A 19930-nucleotide genomic window follows, 5' to 3' on the forward strand; every position below is an offset into this window, starting at 1 on the left:
AGGTACTTAAGGGTCCTCTGGGCTGTCCCCAGCAAAGTTTGAGAGACCATATTAAATCAGAGTCAGCCTGCAGTGAAAGCACCTTATTCTTTGTGTGATCTCTTAGGCCCACTAGTGATATTTGAATGGGGGACACATGGGAATTCAAGGTTAAAGTTTTTGGGTTTTTTTTGTTTTGGTTTGGTTTGGTTTGGTTTGTTTGGTTTTTGGGTCACATCCGGCAGCTCTCAGGGGTTTCTCCTGGCTTTCTGCTCAGAAATCACTCCTAGCAGGCTCATAGGACCATATGGGATGCCGGGATTCGAACCACCATCCTTTTGCAAGCAAGGCAAACTCACTACCTCAATGCTATCTCTCTGGCCCCAAAGTTAAAGATTTAATTAAAGGAGTTAATCTGTATTCATTTACATGCAGGTCAAAGTATGTGTGCTTAAATGCTGGATTCATCCCCCGTGAATTGACTGGGCATTTCCCAAATACCATTCAGGTAGAACTGATTCTATGATACCTAAGAATCCCAGGAATATCTGAAAGTAATGATAAAAGAATCATTCCTGGGACCAGAGTGATAACACAGTAGGTAGGGCATTTGCCTTGTGTGTAGCCGACCAGGTTCAATCCTGGGCATCCCATATGGCCCCCGAGTCTGCCAGGAGTGATTTCTGAGCATGGAACCAGGAAAAACGTCTGAGTACTACTGGATATGGTCCAAAAGCCAGAAAAACCAACAAATACCAATAGCAATCATTCCCTCTCCACCTCTGAGCTTTGAAAATATTCCTTATAGGAAATGGTATAGCTGAAGATTACATGGGGAAAAAGAAGGCTGGGGGGAAAAAAAAAACCAGAAGTGATGATTGAGCAAAGTTGTCATAAATATATTGTATAGAGTCAATAATAATTACTGTAATATCAATAGACCACATTACATAAAAGTTAACACTCTTCTTAAATATTTTTGCATAAGGTGGATGATTCTCAGAATTACCACTCTATTATAACCCGATTCAGAATTTCTTCTTTCAAAGTGTTACAAAAATTTGTGGACAACATAATATCTTACTCTTCATTTAGGAAAAAATAGACGCTTATCAACACTGCTGCTCCCTGATTCAGGAGCAAGCAGGCCTCAGTGTTTCAGAGACAAAAAATGTGAGGTGGGAAATGATGCATGTGAGAAGTCCTTGCACACCCCTTCTTTAGCTTCCTGAAATTCTCTTTGGAAACTCTTCAGTGTTCCCTTCTCAAATTAGAATTATGGCATTTAATGTGAGTGCATAACCAACACCTCAGAGATGAGAAGAAAGACATTGATCTTAATCTGACAAGAGATGCATTCCTTGGACCTTCATGAACCTAATGCTTCCCTGCTAGAAAGGTGCGGCACTGGAGACTGGATATGCTTCAGTTCCACATTGTCAAAGAGGCTCATTCTGCAGCACATGGGAGCAAGATATGAACAACCACTTGCAGCCAAGCACTGGAGTACTTCCATAGTAAAATATATCATGACTTGTACCACACAGGAGCCAAGAGGATGAGAAAGTGCCTCATGATTTTCCATTAAATGCATTCTATATGGATTAGCTTTTGTTCACATGTTAAGTCATAGTTACCTCCCCACATCCCCAGCTCTTACATGCTCAGCTGTGAATAACAGATTAACAACCTTTATTAATTTTCCACTCCAAGTGTCTCTCTCTCTCTCTCTCTCTCTACTTCCTCTTCTGTTTTCTCATATCAAATAGCTGTGCAGACACTACTTTTTGTCTCCTGAGAAATGCTTTAATTAGCTTGGGTTCTAATAATTTTTCAGCAGTTCCTAAATGGAGATGCAGAGTTGAATCAACTTGGAGCTTTATGAGCCCAAGAACCCTCAGGCACAACTACATCAGAATTGATCACTGTGGAAAGAGGTTCAGACAAGTTTTGCTTTTACTGTTGTCAAGGCTTCTGACTGATTCCAGGTTGAGAACCATCCCTCCATTCAATAAAATATCTCTGCTTCACCAAGAGTCATCCTAATTTATTTGGGGGTGAAGGCATCCTTCACCTAGCTGTGCTCTGGACTTGCCTGACAAGTAACTGACCTGAGATCAATCTCAGCCATGGCAAATGGTCCCAGAAGTCCTACCAGGAATGAATCCTGAGGACAGAGCCAGGGCAAAGACCTTACCCACTGTACTATCTGGATTTCTGAGAGTTATTCTCTTAATCTTATCATCATTTCAACTGATAACCAATCTTTATTTTTTACTTAATTCTCCTTTCATTTAAATTTTCATTTGCAGAAGAGCATGGCCTTCTTTGTTTCTGGGCATAGAGTGCTGCAAAAACCCAATCACAGAAGATTCCATTATGGCAATGACAGTTTGACAGACACAAAGGAAAATGCCTGGAAGCATTTGAAGAAGTTTAAACTTGAATTCAAAATAAAGCTCACTCATTCTAAAATGAACTGTTAGATAATTCATAATACATTAGCAGCTTAGCATATATATTTGCTTCTTTGTATATCCACCTAGAGAATAAAGACTGATAAGAAAGATCACAGTTTTTTTTTTCCTCCTCTCCCCTCAAATAAGTGGAAATGTTTTGGTTTCTATCCACCATCACCAGTAGGACTGTTCACAAATAACCTTGACATTCAATAAAAATCAGAGCCAGTCTGATTTTCAGCATTGTGTCTTCTTTTCTCTCAGGTACTTCCATAGTGCAACCAGGCATGAAATCCAAATGTTCACAAAACTTTTTTTTTTTTTTTTGGTTTTATGTCAAGACTCAAGAGAAAGTGACACTCAACAGAAAGTGTCAATTGTAAAGTCTCAGTGTCAAAGGGTCTCTCTATAGGATGAGAAATCTGAGGGCTTCTTGGAGAAAGCTTCTGAAAAAATAGTAAAAAGTTGGACACAAAGTCAGAGAGTGTCAGGAAAGGCCAAGGTCTCTAAGCCATCCTTAGAAACTCCTTTGGAAGAGTTTCAGCACTTCAAGTTCTATACTGTGATAGAAAGTTTTTTTAACTATAGGATCAATTTTCTCTATTTCCTAGATTTAAGAATAAATCAATCCAATCCAAGACTCTTCTCTATTTATTCCCTAATATACCCAGAATTTTTTGTTTGTTTGTTTGTTTGTTTTGGAGGCTCAGGGCTTTCTCTTGACAGGCTCAAGGAACAATATGGGGGAGAGGGGATCAACCCAGATTGGCCGCATACTAGACAAATACTCTACCCACTATAATACTGCTTCAGCCTCAAACATATTCACTCTTTTTGTTTGTTTTTGGGCCACACCTGGGGATACTTAAGGCTTATGCCTGACTCTAAGCTCAGGAAATCACTCCTGAAAGGGCATAGAGGACCATATGGAATGCTGGGGATCAAACCTGGGTTGGCTGCATGCAAGACAAGTGCCCTACCTGCTGTACTATTGCTCTGGCCACACATATTCTTTTTATTTGTTTTTGGGCCACACCTGGTGGCGCTATGGGGTTAGTCCTGGCTCTGTCTCAGGAATCACTCCTGGCAGGCTCAGGGAAATATATGGGGTGCTGGGGATCAAACCCGAGTCGGTCCCAGGTCAGCCTACTGCAAGGCAAATGCCCTACCCACTGCGCTATTGCTCCAGGCACACATATTCATGCTTAAACCACTGTAAAATCTTATACTAGTAAGGAATTTAAGAATTCTAGAAAAAAATGTTTCTTAATGTCATTGATATAATTTTTAAGATACAGAGCTCTGAGTGTGGCTAAATCTTTGTCCTATGTATGAAAAATTACTCATGGGTGAAGTAATAAGTTTTCTTTGTTCCTCACAGGCCTGTTTTTCAATTTCAAGGCTTATTATTTTGTTCCAAAGAGCTAATACTGCCATAATTAATACTGCCACAGATGGGTGGCAAGCAATTATACTAATTGTTGGTTGACAAATAATTAGAAAATTAAAAATTATTTCTGTATTTATCTAGACATAAATGCTCTTCACCTGGTAGTTATTTTTTTCACTAAGTGCCATCGTCAAGTCAAAGATGGATTTGTTAGGCATGCTTAGATGAGAAAATATGTTTTGGCTATCTCATCTACATTAAGGCAAGTAGAGATTTTTTAAAGTCGCACATTACTTATTTATTTTATTTTTAGCCCACACCTAGCCATGTTCAGGGATTACTCCTGGTTCTGTGCTCAGGGCCTCCAGGATGTTGATCAAACCCTTTCCTGGAAAATTAGTAAAATGTTGGAAGTTAGAAAGGGCCATTTTTGGAAAACAGCTCAGGAAAGGCAAAGGTCTTAGTTAACCCAAAAGCCAGGTTGGCTGCATGCAAGGAAAGTGCCCTTTCTGCTGTACTATTTGCTTTAAGCCCTACACATAAATGATTAAAAAAATTGTTTTCATTTTTTTTGTTTTTTTTTTGGGGGGGTGGCCACACTCGGAGGTGCTCAGGGGTTACTCCTGGCTATCTGCTCAGAAATAGCTCCTGGCAGGCACGGGGGACCATATGGGACGCCGGGATTCAAACCAACCACCTTAGGTCCTGGATTGGTTGCTTGCAAGGCAAATGCTGCTGTGCTATCTCTCCAGCCCCTAAAATTTTTTTAATAATATTTTTATTTAAGTATCATGATAACAAACACATTTGTTGTTGGGTCAGTCATAAAAAGAACACCTCTCCTTCACCAGTGCAGCATTCCCACCACCTATGCCCCCATCTCCCTCCTCCTTCACCCTATGCTTGTATCTGAGACAGGCATTCTACTTCTCTCACTCATTAGCATTGTCATGATATATTCATTGTAGTACTATTTACAATAGCCAGAATCTGGAAACAACCAAGATGCCCTTCAACAAATGAATGGCTAAAGGAACTATGGTACATATACACAATAGAATATTATGCAGACATCAGGAAAGATGAAATCATGAAATTTTCCTATACATGGATGACATGGAAACTATGCTGAGTGAAATAAATCAGAGGGAGAAAGGTTGGCACAGAATAGTCTCACTTATCTATGGAATTTAAGAAAAATAAAAGACATAATTGTAATAATACCTAGAGACAATAGAGATGAGGGCTGGAAGGACCGGTTCACAATATGAAGCTTACCAGAAAGAGTGGTTAGTGCAGTTAGAGAAATGATTTGTTATTTATTTATTTATTTATTTATTTGGGGGGGGGGCATACTCAGCTGTGCTCAGGGATTACTCCTGGCAGGTTCTGGGACCATATGGGATTCCAGGGATTGAGACTGGGTCCTCTGTGTGCAAGGCTAGAAGGTTTTTATCTTCTGTGTTATTGCTCTGCCCCCCATATGAATCTGCTTATTACTTTAAGTGTCAGTTAGACAATAGCTGACCAAAGACTAAATAAATATGTATATAAGTGGTATGAAATGGGCAAAATGAACTAGAATAAAACACTACACTTAGTTCTTTTGTCTTTTATTTAAATCTGCTACATGTACATACATTTACTTTGACATCAACTAATCTGATTGTTTAGTTATGTCCATGAATATGGTATGAGTTAACAATATAAATAAGATGATCTAGAATGAAAAACAATGTTTCTAGGACTATTATCAAAAATGAGGAGTTCTACAAAGATCAGCATTTGGATTATATTTAGTTTGGAGTACTAAGGAATTAATAAGTGTGAAGAATTCAAAAACAAATCATAAGCACTTCATCATTTCATGAATGTCTCCTTTCCAAAAGGATATCACTTGCATGTTTAGGCTCAAGAGCAGACAAGATCCACAGACAACCTGAAGACAGTCTCCAGGTAGCTAAATGTCTAGTTTAGTTTAGTTTTTCACTGAACATCTATTTTTTATGTCTAAAGCTTTTTTTCATTTTCTAGTAAACCCAGGGTATGTTCAGACTATGCCACATTAAAATAATCTTTAATGGATTTGGTTGAATATAGTTCAATTAACCAAGTTAGGTTTTTTTTTTGGTATTTTTTGTTGTTGTTTTTGTTTTTGGGTCACACCCGGGAGCACTCAGGGGGCACTCCTGGCTTTACACTCAGAAATCACCCCTGGCAGGCACATGTGGGATGCCAGGATTTAAAACCACTGTCCTTCTGCATGAAAGGCAAACGCCTGGCTTCCATGCTATCTCTCCAGCCCCTCAAGTTAATTTTAAGGACAATATCATTTGCAAACTAATACATATTATAGAATGCCTTTTATTCAATTCAGAAGTCATTCTTTATATGGCAAAATATTGGTTTTTTTTGTTTGTTTGTTTTTGGGCCACGCCCAGCAGCACTAGGGGTTACTCCTGGCTCTGTGCTCAGAAATCACTCCTGGCAGTCTCAAGGTACCATATGGGATGCTGGGAATTGAACCCAGGTCTATCCTGGGGTGGCTGTGTGCAAGGAAAATATCCTACCACTGCGCTATCTCTCCTGCCCCAAAATATTGTTTTTTATATCCTTATGCTTTCTAGAGGTAATGTTCTAATTATAGTAATAGTATAATGACAGTACCCGTCAGGTCCCAGATATTTTAGGGTAAGGAAGATTTTTTTGCGGTAAGTAAGATTCCTTAAAAACATCATATAACCAACAACAAAAAAACGCACATTATATTAGGAACACTTGGATGAATCCAGATCAATTATGATCCTTTCCAACTGTAAAGTCTATAAAAACTGAACACGAGAGAACATCCTAAAAGAAAGAAAATCCAGAGCTCGGAATCTACAAGCATAACACCAGAATAGAAACTATTTTGTTTTATGCCAACCTTGAAGGTAGTTCTAGAATTCCAGTTGGTGAGCCAAAGCCATGGCTGGCTATCTCAGGACATATCAACAAAGTTCATATCATCAAAGCACTAGACTAGTGCCTTACAGAGAAGTCGTAAAAGCTCATGCAAAATGTTATTTGAACATTAGTTATCAATGTCCTCATATTAACAAACAATAACATAGATAAATGTAAACTGTAAGAAAATTAATTACCAAGTTATTATCTTATAATTCATAAGCTTAAGCCCCTTCTTCATCCCCTTTCGTAACCCACCTAAATTATAAACTTCTTTTTTTTTTTTTTTTTTTTTTGGTTTTTGGGCCACACCCGTTTGACGCTCAGGGGTTACTCCTGGCTATGTGCTCAGAAATCGCCCCTGGCTTGGGGGGACCATATGGGACGCCGGGGGATCGAACTGCGGTCCGTTCCTTGGCTAGCGCTTGTAAGGCAGACACCTTACCTCTAGCGCCACCTTCCCGGCCCCAAATTATAAACTTCTTAACTAACTCTACTTATTGTGGCTCTCCAATGCAAGATAAATTGAATCAGGAAGTTTCAATGACAAGTTATAAAGAGCATTTTCAAATGCTTGTATTTTCAGAATGTATTTCAAAAAATAGGATTCTGAGCTTTCACAGATTCCACAGGATTTCACAGGATTCCACAGAATTCTGAACTTTCATAAATATATGGAGGACAAGAACACTTTAGAAATTCACTTTGAAGTGTCAGAGACACCAGTCTATTTAGCTGTGGACTGGCAGCTTTTGACATTTGATAAATAACTATTTCGTGAATCAAGGTGTGTATTTAACAGGAAATGGGTATGCATTTCTGCCATAGCAAATTACCACCCTATTTAGTGGCTTAAAATGGCAGCTATTTACCAACTCACATTTCTCCTGATCAGATGTCTAGGCATCTGTCTTAATAAGCCTGTCTTACTAAGGTTGTCTGCTTAAAGATTTACATGGTCAAAAACCAAGGTATGGTATGGATGGATATAGAGAGTATTATGCTGAGTGAAATGAGCCAGAGGGAGAGGGATAGAGATAAAATAATCTCATTTATTTGTGGGAATATAAAAAAAATAAAAGATAGCATGGCAATAATATCCAGAGACAATAGAGATAAGGACTAGGAGGATCAGTCCATGGTTGGAACCTTGCCACAAAGAGTGAATCAATGCAGTTACGGTAAAGAAGGGAACACTATGACAATGAAAGTTGGAACTGATCACTTTGGACAAGAACTGGGCACTGAAAGGAGATAAAGTGATACGTATAATATTTGCTCATTATCAATAGTGCAAACCACAGTGTCTAAAAGGCAAAGAGAGAGAGAGAGAAAGAGAAAGCAAAGTATAATATCTACCTTAGAGCAGACAAAGGGATGGGTCAGAGAGAAATGGGACATTGGTGGCAGGAAATGTGCACGGGTGAAGGGTGGTGTACATTGTAGGTCTGAAACTGAATCATGAACAATTTCATAACCATGTTGTTTAAATAAAGTAATTAAAAAATACAAAGTATGGGGCCAGAGAGATAGCATGGAGGTAAAGCGCTTGCCTTTCATGCAAAAGGTCATCAGTTCGAATCCCGGAGTCCCATATGGTCCCCGGTGCCTGCCAGGAGCAATTTCTGAGTATGGAGCCAGGAATAACCCCTGAGCACTGCTGGGTGTGACCCAAAAAAAAAAAAAACCCACAAAAAAAAATACAAAGTATGAGCAGGGCTGTATCCTGTATTGGTAGGCTTGGGGGTAGAGATGGGGACATGCTTCCAAGTTCAACCAAGTTGGGGGCAAGTTCTGTGTCTGTAGGAAGATGTTTGTTTTCATGTTGGTTGTCACCAAGGACCTGCCCTTAGCTCTGGGAAGCCTATTTCTAGTCCTTGCATGTGGGCACCTCTTTCTCAGAGCCATCAGTGCCACAATTGGTATATTTTCCATACCTTGTTTTTCTGTGACTTCTCTATGACTCATGCCATAACAAGTTCTTTTCATTTAAGGGCTCATGAGATTAGATTGGTTCTGTACAGACAATATAAACTTACAGTTTCAATTCTATCTACAAAATATCTTCTGTCACGAAGTGCCATATATTCATAGGTGGGGGAATTTTCTCAGCACACAGAATAATAATATCAATTTTAAAGGGCTTCCTGAGAATTCTTCAATACCTTGCAGGACTTTGTTATAATTTGCTAATAAATTTGAGTCCAGAAACATGATTTAATTTCTATAAAGTCTTTACTAGAACATACCAGAATTCACAATGGATCCAAAATATTTGTAAAATATTATGAATAAATTCACTAATTGGTAACCCATACAGTCATGTTTACTGGTATTTAATAAATTCTAACAAATTAGAAATTAAAATTTTATTTAATATAGCATCATGCTTCACTTCATTAAATTATTCAGAGAAAAAGGATAATTTTTCATCAAAATCAATTTGTTAAGACCTATTTATGGTTAGTATAAATGAGTGTTTTAAGAAGAGATATCATGGGAAACTGCTTTTTGAACTTAAGCCATCATTTAGAATTAATATTTCTATCTAAAATGCTTTACTCTCTATGTGTACTACACCTATGAAAGTCATAAGAAGTTATTTCTGAATGGCTTCATTATGGGCACTTTTCTTATTTTTTTTAATTTTTATTGTGACCAAAGTGAGTTACAAATCTTTCATAGTAATATTCAAGGTACATAGTGATACCTATGAAATTCTTCTTTTAAAAACATTTAAGTTGAAAAAAATCCAAGCATGGGCTGGAAAGATAGTACAGAATGCAGGGCTCTTGCCTTTCATGCAGCCAACCTAGGTTTGATGCCCAGCACCTCATATGGTTATCCAAGAACAACCAAGAGTGATTCCTGAGCTCAGAGTACTTTCAGGTATGTCCCTCTCCCAAAATCCAAGTTTCAGTAAAACAAAAAGTAAACTGGACCAGGGATGTGGCTCAGCATTATAGCATATGCCTTTCATATGTGCAGTCTGTATGTCATACTTAACACTACAAATATGGGTATTGCTGGGAAGGAATAGAAAAAGGAAAGAGAAATAAGGCTTCATACACAGCAATGACAATTCATTAACAGGTTTTCCATCACTTTGACACTAACCAATATAGGGACAGAATTCACACTATTTCTATTTAACATTCACATAACATTTTATCATATTTTAATTTTAAAGTCAGAACTAATTTTCAAGCTACATTATTCTATCATCAAATAAACTCCTGGGTTTTTACTTTTTATGTATCTGCAGGCCTTCCACATGTGTGGGCAGAACATACAAAGGACTAGCATTGACTTGAATATGTAAAATTACATTGCACTAAGTAGCTCAAAGAGGCTCTGTTCTATTTATTCATCTGTGTATCTGACACTGTGGTTTACAAAACAGCAATGGGAAGAGTTTTGTACAAAAAACATTCCAGCAGAATGCCAAAATTCAGTTCAATTCAAAATGAAAACACTCTATCTACAAAAGTGTTCACTTCTCACCTGCATCACAGCCTCCCCTGCCATGTGTCCCTTGGTTGGAGTTTCTACTGAAAACTAGTTCTCAGTGTCGGCTGCCTTTGGGCATTTATTATTCCTCAGAGAAACCATTCTGTACCTGTTCTTCCTGACTAGATTCACTCAAAATGATGACACGCTTCAGATCCATCCACGTAGCAGTAAGATACATGATTATGTATATGTCTTATATTGTGTTTATGCTGCAGAGTTATCCAGTCATCTGTTCTTAGTTACTTGGGTTTTTCCCAGATTTGGGCTATTGTGAATAGTGCAATGAACATTGGAAAGCAAATGCTTTTTCTGAATAGAGTTTTAGGGCTCTTGGGATAGATTCCAAGAAGTAGAACTTCTGGGTCATATGAAAGCTCAATTCATAGTTTTTGAAAAGTGTCCATATTGTTTTTCAGTAGACATTTCCAACAGTAAATAAGAGTTTCTTCCCTCCACACCCACACCAAACACTAGTTGTTTCTGTTCTTTGTAATGTCTGCCAGTATCACTAGTGTGAAATGATATCTCAGCTTTGTTTTAATTATTTTCTCTGATTATAAATAATACAGAGCATTTTTTTTATCATATACCCTTTGAGCATCGGCATATTTTCTTTGAGAGAGTGTTTGTTCCTCTCATCCCTCCATTTTTGATAAAGTTGGTTGTTTTAGTCTTGTAAAGTTCTACCAGTGCTTTATGATCTTGGGTGTAAACCCTTTATCAGATGAGTAGAGTGGTGGGAAAATATTCTTTCCCAGTCTGTGGGGTATCATTTTACTCTGGTCAGTTTCCTTTGCAGTACAGAATTTCTTAGTTTGATACTGTCCCATTTATTTTTGCTTTTGTTTGCTTGGATCACTGACAATACCTCCAACTTCAAGGTCATGAAATGTTCTACCTATGTATTATGTATGGGTTTGGGTATGATATCAAGTCTTGTATCCATTGTTATTTGACTCTTAGGTCAAATATAGAGATTATATTTTAAAATAAATGCACAAAGCAGATCAATATGAAGTGTTCATTGAGTATTATTATAGAGTTCCTTAACTTTCCTCAGACAACACTCTTCATAAGCCAAAGATTAATTATATACATTAGAAACTGAATGGTATATATATATATATATATTTCCTGTCAATTAAAAGTATTATGTTTCTATGTATATTGCATACCATTTTTTCTTTGCCTTTGGAATGGGTACTTAAATATACACATAATTTATATAATGTGCCTACATACATATGTATGCATATACTTTTCACCTTATTCACAAGGGAGTTTATTCTTTCTTTTGGTCTTTAGACCATATCCAATGTATGGTATTTAGGGCTTACTCTTAGTGGAGCACTCAGTAATCACTCCTATCAGGTTTGGGGGCCATAACAGGTGCCAGGAATTGAATCCAGGTTAGCTGCATGCAAGGCAAGCATTTATCCATCCCCAAGATTTTTTATTTGTTATTGAGTCCTAGACATTCATGCCTTTCTGAACAGATGCTTTTAAATACTTCCCCAACCTCATCTGGGCTTGCTTCAGTAGGTAAAACAGCATTGATTGTACTTAGTTCTCAAGGCTGGAGTTTATGGGATTAGATAATCACATAATCTGGTAAATTCAGATTGTTTCTTTGAAAGTGAAAACAATACCTCAGTCTCTAGTTGTAAAGAATTGTATATACATCTGTGTCCTCTGCTATTTCAGAATCTATTCCTATATGAAGAAAAGTATTTTGAGATGCAATAAACAGTATACATCAGCATTTTAGGGTTGTAAAGAAGAGAGACATACAATTTAGCTATTGAGATATCTGAGTTTGGAAATTGTGTCAGTGAGATCCTAGCAAAGCGAGATGAAAAGAACTTTAACCAGATTCCCAAATGATCCTTGAGATATATAATCCATTGCCCATAGCCCTCTAGAACCCAGTTAACCATAGCACAACAGGGGAAAGTCTTCACCAACCCCAGGATTTGTTATAAACAACAAAGAATATAGACTAGGAACGTGCTGTGATTTTTGCCTGAGCTTTATTAATGATCCTTGAAATTCAATCAGTCTGCTAAGGACTCATCTGACACTTTTTATCAAGCCCAGTCTACCTGGCTCTTCTCCAGATCTTGCAAGCAGTTCTGAAATTCTGGGAAGGATGAGAGCCAGACTACAGATTCCAGGCAGGAATTTTATGTTCCCTACAGATAAGAAATATAAGGTAGCAAGATATTTACAATTCGGTAGCAGTTAGACAGAAGATTAGTCATTTTTGGGGGGAGTACATTACTTTTATCTTCTGAATAAGCATGCCTGCTCAGGTCTATGGTACACTAAGAAAAGGAGATTAACTATACACCATTTCTCCATTCCCAAGTCAGGTAAAGGTAGAATGACAGGAAAAGGGAAGGGCAGAAACTCATATTTTAATATTTAAAAAAAACATGTTGAATGCAAAAGAATCACCATTGGATAGCTCTACTTCTATACTCAACTCTGAGCACTTCCACGGGTAGTCCAAACCATCCAAAAAGGAAGGAAGTATCAGGTAAAGGAACACAAGTCACATTATATACAAACTGGACACAGGAAGGGTGTACAAGTTGTATGAAAAATGAGTCAACCCCATACCAGAACCTTTCTCCCTAGCCTGGGGAGTGCTGGGAGGCTTGGCAGGCCCCCAGCCATCCTTGCCTTTTCCCCCTGACTCCAGGCCTTCCCTGGGTGCCAGCTCAGATGGCCAGAAGTGGGTTCAGGTGGACTCTTAGTGGTCCTCAGGTTCCTCCCTCCCTCCGTACTCCAGGGGGGAGGTGCATGGGGAGGAGGGCAGGCAGACATCTGGCTTCCGGTTTCCTCTTTGATTCTGGAGACCAGCTCTTGCCAGGTATGGGTTTTTTCTCCCCTGGACTTCAGTCTTTCCCTGGGCACCGGTCTAGGTGGACTCTATAGGGGTCAACAGGCTTTCCCCCTATCTCTCCCTACACTAATGGGAATGCACTCTGGGAGGAGGGCAGGCTGTTCTAGCACTGGTTTATATTGGGACAGTCAGTGGAAATTTTTTCTCTTTTTTTTATATTGATATTATTGTGTGCATATATTCTATATATCCATAATATCCATCTTGTATTGGGACCTTGATACTGCCCTACAAAGCTCATTTCTAATATTTTACTGCCTCAGTCCCAACCCTTACTTCCCCCCATCCTCCCATGTAGGTGCAGCTAATGACATGAAGCTCACCACATAGAATGATAAGTGCAGTTAGAGAAATAACTACACTGAAAACTATCATAACAATGTGAATGAATGAGGGAAAAAGAAAGCCTGTCTCGAGTACAGGTGTGGGTGGGGTGGGGAGTAGGTAGATCTGGGAAATTGGTGGTGGGAATCCTGCACTGGTGAAGGGGGGGTGTTCTTTACATGACTGTAATCATACAAGTACAATTATATTTGTAATCACGGTGTTTAAATAAAGATAATTAAATAAAAAAGAAAAAGAAAGAAAAATGAGTCAAAATGGAATTTCACCTGTGTCAGCTGAAATATTACACATGGCTTAGGAAAGAAGTTTTAAGTGAATAAAAAGAAAATCACTAGACAGGTAATGTTAGAGGAACAAAACAGCTTATAAAAGAGAGAACAGTGAAAAGTCTGTATCTTTGAGATTCATTGCAGCATGCTTTAAATAGATGGAACTGGGATAGTCTGATCAAACTCTGTGCCTCTGTAGCAAGTCCAGCCTAACAGGAGTCTAGTGAAGGTAGGAAGGGCATGGGAAAAATATAGATTCAGGCCTAAGTTAAATGAAAACCATTTCAATGGATCTGGAACCAGAACTGTTTTACTTGTATTGAAGGATTACCAAAGGGGGAAACAAAACATTTACTAGAAAGAATGTTAGAAAACATAAAATAACAAGCGCATAGTCAATGTGAAAACTCATATAATTGTTTCATAATTCCTTAACACTGAGCCAGGGGCAAGGCATCTTGTGTACAATGTGCTGCCCTTAGTTATAACCACATCCCCCCTCCCACAGAGAAGTGAAGAAAATTAATGCAAAGCTTTCACCAAAATTTACATCCTTGTAGGTGTTTGTTTCTTGGGGCTGCAAACTCTTCTAGAACTTAATGCAATCACCTCTACTTATAATTTGGTCTAACTCAGTTTTATTTCTCAGATGAGTGATTAAAGTACTTAAAGAGTCTCTCAAAAATAATCCAAAGAACATCATTAAAAGGATCAAAAGTTGACATTGTCCCTAAAAAGCTGAAGGAACTTAAGAACAGGAGAACTATAGAAGTGTCAAAACTGATGAAAAGAATAGACTAAATCAGCTGAAAATACAAGCATGAAATAGTATCCAGCCAAGATTCCAGGATATCAGATGTTGTATTCATTCCTATTGATCACTCTCCTTAAATTCTTTCTTTCTTTTATTCAGAAAGGGGGCATTTGGCTAGACCCAGATCTGTGCTCAAAATCACTTCTGGTGGTACTTGGGTGTTGTGTATGTAAATATTTAGGGGATTACTATGTTACTCACCCTAAACTGATTGGTGATTGTGCCCTACCCTAGGGTGTCACCTGGCATTCTGCACCCACCCTAGGGTAGTACCTGATTCTGCTTCCACTATTGGTTGGTATCTGATCCCACCATTGGGTGGTACCTGATTCTGGGGAATAAAAACAAGGGTCTGTGGAAGGCCAAGGCTTTTTGGCTAGAACTGAAGCTGAGTCTTGGGACTTCAGTTTTGTCCACCAAATAAAGCGAATATTTCCACGAGCCTGACTGTCTGCGAGCTGTTTACCCGCCGTTTCACCTCAGAACCGTGGGCTAGACAGGGTGGCAGACTCGTGCTCCGAGCTGGAAGAAAAAGGCCTCATCCTCCATCCCACCATCAGTCAACCTCTTCAGGGGCTGACTTGCTACACTTGGGGGAACCAAATGTGGGGCAAAGATCAAATCTGGGTGGTTGTGTGCAAAGCAATTACTTTACCCACTTTATTAACTCCCCACAAACCCTCTCTGAATTCTGAACATCTTATTTGCAACTTTAATTTATCTCACAAACTATCACTCTCCTGGCCAGTGTTTATAAAAGACACTCATCAGGTCTCTCAGCATCCAAGTGGTGGCTGAGCTCCCTGGATCAAACAGCATAGAGGGTCACAGTACATGATTTTCTCCCTTTTATGCCACCCATCAAACCATAACCCATACAACTGGCATCTTATATATAAAATTCATTACTTAGCTGAACTCAGATTACCTCAGTGGCTTGACGATTAGACCATATGAATTAAAGTTAGGAGTTACCCTTAAACCCAGGGCAGATGCTTGTGTTTTCTTATTATTACAATTTCCATCATAAAAACTGAGTCTAAGAAACAAAAATAGCCCAATAAGGCTTTTTTTGAATGCTGATTTTAAGTAAGTAAGAGGTAGCACTTGACAATTAGTTTTTACCTCCTATTAAAGATAACCAGTTTCCATTTTTATTCTTTCAATGCTCCCAATTACTTTTCAGGTCTTTTAAATACCTCCAAGTTTAGCTTATTTCCGAAACTTAGATCCTAAAAATCTACAGCTTTGAAAATGATGCTCAACTCACTGAAGATTGTTCCTGATGTTCAGTTTACCCTAGATTACAATACAAATCCATAAAATCTGCATCATCTGTCTTGAATGTATTATTTGTCATGAACACTGGAAGACTTAATGTTTCAAAACAAAATGACTGTGTCATTCAAGGGCCCTAAGAGCATCCAGTTTCACCAGACTAACAGATTTCAGTAACAGGGAAAAACATGGGCATATGAGTTATAATCATTTGGAAGTTATTGGGAAGAAAGCAAGGCAGAAGCCAACACATGTCTGACAGAAACACTTGCACCACTTCCAGATAATGCCCAAAGTATTCCTGTGGAGGAAGGTGTTTATTATTGCCAAGTGCTTTTCCCTTCAGGTAAATGCCAGTGTAATCTGTGTTTTATTAATCCATATTCAAATGTGAGCCTCTGATGGTATTGCCAACCTCCACATGCTAAAACTGAAAACTTTTCTTTTTATATTTTTGGGGGCCACATTGCTGATACTTAGGTGTTACTCCTGTCTCTCTGCTCAGGAATTACTCCTGGTAATTGCTTGGAGGACAGAATGGGAAGCTAGTGATTAACTTGAGTTGGGTGCAAGCAAAGCAAGTGCCATGCTCTTTGTACTATTACTCCAGCACCAAACTGAAAGCTCTTTACAGAGTTTACTAATTAAAAATGAAGGAACATAAATATTTATCTAGTCTACTTTGTCCAATTCACTATTAAGTGAATTAAGAATTAAAATCCTCCGTCTCAGTACAATATTTTCCCTATTTCAGGCCAATCACAAGACAAAATTTTTCCATTGCCCTTCATTCTCAGTTCTAGAAGTCATTTTCATTAGTTCATCTAGTTTATCTTAGCTTTCAGTTAAATCTTTTAGCTTGGAGGTTTTTCCAATAAGAATATTTCAACTGAAAATACACCCAAACACTTTTACTGTCCATTCCAGCCTTTTCAGAGGTTTTCTTGCACTTGAGTCCCATGGTAAACCATTCAGTTCTTCCCCCATCACTCTCAGTATTTTCTCTTCTCTTTTTTGCCTTCTTCTGTGAGCATAATCCAAGACTCCGTCTCACATTCAGCTGTTCACTGTTCAATAAAAAAACCTGTGACCTCTTCCTATACATTTAGCACTGGCTAACATTAGGCCTTCCTGGAGTTCCCAAACACTTTTATACGGGATATAAATATATTGCAGGTCTAAAATTTTATCACCCTTCTGCACATATATTTTACTCAAGTTCCCAAGAATATCATCCCTTTTCCTTTCATACAAGTTCAAAACAGGTCCTCTGATGATTCTTCTATCTTTATCCAGCCCTAAATGATTCAAATAAATTCCTTTTGTTTGTTTGTTTTTGGGTCACACCTGGTGGCAGTTAGGGCTTACTCCTGGCTCTACACTCAGAAATGACTCCTGGAAGGCTCGGGGAACCATATGGGATGCTGGAATTCAGACCACCATCCATCCATGATTGGTTGTGTGCAAGGCAAATTCCCTACCACTGTACTATATCTCCAGCCCCTCAAATAAATTCTTTGTGCTTTTTTTACACTTATTTTCTCTCCTACAAAAGCCCACCATCAATTTGGGTTTCATCAGCTTTTCAGCCGGTCTCCTCAGTGCCAATAAACTAAAATATCTAACTCACATTTTAATCTGGTCAAACATATTCTTTTTTTTTTAATTTTTTAAAAATTTTTATTTTGATCATAGTGGCTTACATATCTTTCACATTAGTATTTTAGGTACATATTAACATTGAATCAGGGGAATACCCACCACCTAATTTGTCTTCCCCCCTTCCCCGTTCCCTTTCTGCAACCCATATCCCCCACCATCACCCCCCAGGCTGCTAGAGTAGGTGGTCCCCTCTTTGTCTAGCTTACTATCAGTGATCATACATCTGTTTGGTCCTGGTGCCCTCCCTTGTTTCTCCCTTTATTTGAGATGCTAAGCTAGATATATCGAGTTATGTGTTTTTGTTTGAGGGAAAGAAAGGCAATAGAATGGGGTAAAGATTAAGCAAAAAAAAAAATAATAATAAAAAAATTAAAAACATATGCTGAAAATGGGCGGAGTCCTTCTAGTGGCTATCAGCCTCAATTTGAGAGAGGACATGAAAAAGGTAATTGAAACACCATAACAATACAAAAATAAATGTCAAATTAAATATCCAGTGAGCCCTACAGCAATAAAGAGAAGCACACACAATAGTCTCAGTTCTGAATTCAAATCATGCCGGAGTGCAAAAAGAAAGAGAAAGATAAGATAAAATAATAAAAAAAAGAAGACATCAACTTCAATATCTATACCAAGATAAAGACGTCAAAAAAATCAATTAATCAATCAATATATATGTAGAAAATGATTATTTTGTGCTTTTTTCCCTCCCCCCCCCCGCATAGGCACAGTAATTATTGGGGATATTATAGAGGGAATTCCCTTGGCCTAGGAGATACAGGGTTTCTCCATCCCTGAAGTATACTGTCATGGGATTAACTATAGACTCCTTGCATTATCATTTACTCTCCCCTCGGTGCTTTTGTGGTGTATGGAAGACTTATGCTTCATCATGGATGGTAAAATCAGTCCTCTGTATCGAGAACTGATCAAACATATTCTTATTTTTCTGAATCAGAACTTAATTTTCCAATTCGGTATATCTACATACCCTTTTCCACATGTATTTTTTTCATTCTTACAACTGTGGAAGCTAGTCTGTCTTCCAAATCACTGCCCATTCAAATTCTGACTAAGCTTTGGTGGTGATTCAAGTTCAATTTCCCCATGGAAACTTTCTGTTAGCTACTACCTAGAGATGCCAATATACTTGGTTTTCAGTTGCATCTACTTTATATGTTGACTTTTAAATGTATTATGCTTCTTGGTATGACTGAAGGATCACAGATTGTATATCCTTCGTGTTTCTGAAACCATCCCAAAAGCCTTGTTTATTTCATTTTGCTGGGGAGGAACCAGAAGTGCTCAAAATTTACTTGGTTCTGTGTTCAGGGATCATTTCTGGCAATGTTCAGCGGACCATGTGTAATGCAGATCATGAAACAGGGGCCAGCTACATTCTAGATAAGTGCCTAAACTCCTGATTCCTTCCCTTCAACCCAAATAAACTCAATTTATTTTAAAATTTGAGCCACAATAGTAAAAAAATTATTTTTTAGAAGGAAGAAACTTTTGAGTTTTAATCATGGCTTGGTACTGTTCTAGCAAAGCTACATAGTTAGGTAAATCACTAAACCTCAATAAATGTCCATATCTGTAAAACAAATGATAACAAATAATAGCACTATTTTGGGGGATGGGGTGGGTCACACCCAGCCACACTCAGGGGTTACTCCTGGCTCTGTGCTCAGAAATTGCTCCTGGCATGCTCAGGAGACCATATGGGATACTAGGGATTGAACCAGGATCCATCCAGAGTTGGACGTATGCAAAGCAAATGCCCTACCATTGTGCTATTTCTCCAGCCCCAACAGCACTATTTTTTATAAAACTACTGCAAAGTTTAACATTCTGTGGTAACAATCTCTAGCCTGAGTGAAAAACTGTCATTTCTAGGCTAAATTATAGAACTGAAGAGGCAGGTTTTACTGTTCAAGCTGTACCCAAATGCCATGACCTGTCATGTGTAACTCTGAGCAAGTTGAAAGTGCTTTCATTCCACACATATAAACATCTAGCATGACTCTGAGTAATTAACATTTTAATCATTCAGCCAAAGCAGAGCTCAAGATTCTTTGGGAAGGCTAGAAGAAAAGATTCCATAAAGCCAAGCCAATGAATAAAGATTTTGTAAGATAAGACTGCTGGAGTCTGCCTAAAACTGGGACTCAATGGCCAGTTATCATGGATGGCCTTTGAAATACAAGAGTTTCTCTTCAAGAAACTACACAATCACCAACTCTCATCAGTGGCTTTAAAAGAACATGATGAAAATGTTGCATCTAGTACATTAAAAACCTATGAACTGGTTATTTGTTGGCTGATAGGGTATTTTTTTAAGAACAAAACAAAGTCTTTCTTTGTGCT

General features: G+C 38.3%; 1 protein-coding gene across 1 annotated transcript in view; it reads right to left on the bottom strand.

Moving 5' to 3' along the window:
- Positions 1 to 19930, bottom strand: part of RAPGEF5 (Rap guanine nucleotide exchange factor 5) — a 264811-nt gene that overhangs the window by 168019 nt on the left and 76862 nt on the right. The window lies entirely within an intron of this gene.

This window comes from Suncus etruscus, chromosome 13 (assembly GCF_024139225.1).
Source record: "Suncus etruscus isolate mSunEtr1 chromosome 13, mSunEtr1.pri.cur, whole genome shotgun sequence".
Lineage (NCBI taxonomy): Eukaryota > Metazoa > Chordata > Mammalia > Eulipotyphla > Soricidae > Suncus > Suncus etruscus.